The sequence below is a fragment of the Oryzias melastigma genome, linkage group LG13 (genome assembly GCF_002922805.2).
Source record: "Oryzias melastigma strain HK-1 linkage group LG13, ASM292280v2, whole genome shotgun sequence".
NCBI lineage: Eukaryota > Metazoa > Chordata > Actinopteri > Beloniformes > Adrianichthyidae > Oryzias > Oryzias melastigma.
In genome coordinates this window covers 1900268-1904012 of record NC_050524.1, presented here as the reverse complement: position 1 = coordinate 1904012, position 3745 = coordinate 1900268, and the positions used below count along the sequence as shown (strand labels likewise).

General features: G+C 39.8%; 1 protein-coding gene across 1 annotated transcript in view; it reads left to right on the top strand.

Annotated features, from left to right (window-relative positions):
- Positions 1 to 3745, top strand: part of si:cabz01090165.1 (uncharacterized protein LOC100333421 homolog) — a 305072-nt gene that overhangs the window by 5523 nt on the left and 295804 nt on the right. The gene's annotated exons all lie outside the window — the stretch shown is intronic.

Here is a 3745-nt window from a genome sequence, read left to right as displayed (position 1 = left end):
CCCCCCCCCCCCCCTTTGGTCCTCAGTTTTGCTTCCTTTCCAACAAACTTTCCAGATGTTTCTGTTCTGCTCTTCATGTTTCCTTGCAGACTCTCATGTTCTTTGTTTGTTTTTAATTCATTAAAGCTGCTAAGTTTGCAAAATATTCCAACGTATTGCTAATCTGTTCCTTTTTTAACCACTTCAGCACCTCTGAATGCTTTTCATACGCAGCGTTATCGATGAAGTTCTGCAGGAAATCCATCATGTTTGCTGACATTCTGCCCCTTCAGCGTATCTATTCTTTCTCTTTCTATCTTTTCATCCGTGATTACGCTGCGTTTTTCCTTGAGAATCAACTGAACTCCTGACCTTTCACCCACTTCTCCCCCTGCTGGGATCAGAGCGGCGAGCTGGAAGTGTGTGAAAGTAAACGCAGAGATTACGGAGGTTTCAGCGGCGTGGAGCTCGGCAGCTCCAACTGCTGCTCCGCTGTGAGTTTGAGGGACTCGGCCGCCATGATGGACGGCGAGGAACCCGCTGGATTAAACCTGATCCATCTGTGGGATTCATAGTTTGAGTGGAAACAGGAATCTGGAATGAGAATCCTTTCAGGTCGGCTTCATTCATGCAGGAGTGTCGAACTCGATCACACACGGGGGCAAAATCCAAAACACACTTGAGGTCACGGGAAGAACAGGATAAAGATTCATTCAACACTCTAAAACTACATTTTAAAACCATCACTTTTTAACATAATTATAAACTAGATATATAGCATTACCTGTAATTAATGCTAGTGTGAATGCTGGAAGATGGATTTGGCTGTTGAAGATGCTGAAGCTGATAACCAGCTAAAATATTACCTAAATCTCAAATTACCCTAAAAGTAAATGCCAAAATAGTCCAAAAAGCTAGCAGAATGACCATTTTTAAAATCTTTAAAACTGTAACATTTTAACATAATTATGAATAATAAAAAGGCAGGAATATTATTCCAGAATAAATCAACTTAAACCTTAAATAACTTTCAATATTTTACTCTCCATAAAAATATATTTTGTCAAAATTATACAAGTTAGAAATGAGCTCAAGATAACATCGGGTCATTAATAACAATAAAATAAAATGATCTGGAGGGCCGGATCCGGCCCCCGGGCCTTGACTTTGACCCGTGTGTCATTTTGGACCTGCTGGTTCCTTCCAACCTCTCATCGTCACTTTCCCGCCATCATGACGCTTCATTTGCGGCCCCCCCTCCCCCCAGGCTAAGAGAATTGGCATTTCCAACGACATGCCGAGCACGTTTCCATTCCACAGCAGAGGAGGCTCAGCATTCAGCACACGTGTGGCGCTCCCCCGGTGCTGCTAATTCTGATTCACAGCAGACCCCCCCACCACCCAGACCCACCTCCTCCACCACCGCTACCTCTCCTCCATCTTTACCTCGTCCCACTTGTCTGACAAGACATACAGACGGATGCTTGTTCCTGGAGGAGGAAGGGAAACGGTTCCTTCCAAACCATTTATTCCAGAAAATGATGAGGACAAACCTGGAGACAGTAATCCATCAGTTCATTTCAGACCCAGTCAGGATGGATCTTCTGTGTTTGGGATCCTGGACGACATGACTGAACAGAAATGTCAAAAACAGGAGTTTTGTTTGACCCTACTACGTCATTTTGAAGGAGGTCCAAACTGAACAATCTGATGACCCACTCTGATGAAAACAGTTTTAACATGTTCTTGTTGCCTTTTTTGACGGAATTTTGAGTCATTTAAGCTTTAAGTTGTGTGTCTGAGCTGGTATGTGGCTCGAAACTGTAGCTCTGATACTGCTCGCCACTTGGATTGTACTTCTGTTAGGTCGGAGTTGGGAGGGGTTCTGAGCTAGCAGGAGATCAGCTAAAAACAAAGGGATGATGGGAAATGGGGCGGAGTTCCTCCACACACACGCAGTCCTGCCCACAATTCAGAGGTGAAATTCTAATGAACTCTTGGCGCTCTGTAGAGCTGAATAAAAACGGTATAATTATAATTAAAAGACCTCTGGGAACAATTTAAAATATGTATATAAAAACGATCGAAGTGGGACTTTAACGGTAAATGTTTCCTTGTTGTAGCAAAAGAGTTTAAAAAAGGTCAGTGTCCTGGTAAACTCTATCAAACTAAAACACACATTTCATGTAAAAACAATCATTTAGCTTCTGATTTAACAGGAATACAAAGAAAACATTTAAAAAAATGCAAAGAATTCAACAAAAATGACTGATTTAATTCAACATTTTTAACATTTTACATTTTTACTCAAAACTACTTTTATTTGGCCATTGAAACTGTGGATAAATGCATAACTAGTTTTATAAACTATACAAACTTCATCATTTCTTTCCTTTCTTAACAAAAAAAGGGAAAAAAAATTAAAGGAAACTAGAAAAATTGCATCACCTGCGATGCTGCTAGTGTGAATGCTTTTTGCTGAAAGTAGTCGCTAAGATGTTGAGGCTTTTTGCTGAAATGGCGACACAATTTGCTTTAACTGCTGAAGGAATTTGCTGAAAATGCAAAAGCTATTTGCAAAATGTTGAATTTGCTAAAAGATTGGAAATGTCATTAAAGAACTATGAACGAATCCTGAAGTTTATACATATATTTCTGAAAATTTGTAGTTACATTGCTTAAAAATCCTCAATTAATGCCAATTTAAAAAAAGTGATTAAATATGAGCTAAACTTCCAAATTAGCCTAAAACGTTAGCCTGTTGCTTAAGTAGGCTACTAGCTAAACTCCAAAATAGCTTAAAGTTTTTCAGCAAAATAGATCAATAAAAAAAGTTGCAAAAATAGAAGCTTGTATGAAAACAGAAGATGACACATTAGCCAAAAATGTTAGCCTGTTGCTAAAATAGAAGCTAAAGTCAAATTAGCCTGATTAACAACCTCAGTAGAGGACACATGATCCAAATGAGCTAGCGTAATGCTAATATGACAGCTCAATTTAAAGACTCTCATGTCCTATGGGGCATATTTTGCTTAATATTTCAAAAACTCTAAAGTTTATAAACGACACTGATTGTTAAAATCGCTGAAAGTGTGATTGAGTTTTATGTTCTGAAAAACGTCCAGAAAGGAGCAGGAGGATCACTGTATGTGAATTCTTAATAAGCAAAGTTGTTTAATGTTAACCTTTATTCTTACACCACCGTTGGTGTTTGATTTATATATTGAGAATGCATTATGATTAACAGACGATCAATGTTGCCTCGTTACTGTCTGATTTTATCAGAACCTGTTTTTGGACTGAATGTAAGCAGATCGGAGGTTTCTTTGCTGCTCCTCACTAATAATGACTCCGGTGTCTTAATGCACGGCAGAAAATATGACCATATTCTTAAATGTTTGTAAGAATTTAGCAGTAGTTGCATCTTTCCACTCTTTGTCCTCTTCTTTCGAGTTGTTGCTTCTTTGAACCATGAAGGGCATCCCGAATACATGATCTTTGATCAGTACCTGGTTACCATGGTGCATTTTAAGAGGTTTGAGAAGCTTTAACTGTTCCCCACATCACTATACCTCCACCTCCTGCTGAAAGGGATCAGATAAGTTTGTGCTTCCACGTTCTTTTGAGTTCTTCAGATCCTGGAATCTTCTTGATCACCTGAGAGCTCCACACCTGCTCTGTGCAGCGCGTGGATGGGAAGAGGGGATGGGGAGTCTGGGTGTGTCTTTATTTAAATTCCTCGCTCACACGCTGCCCCCCCCCCCCC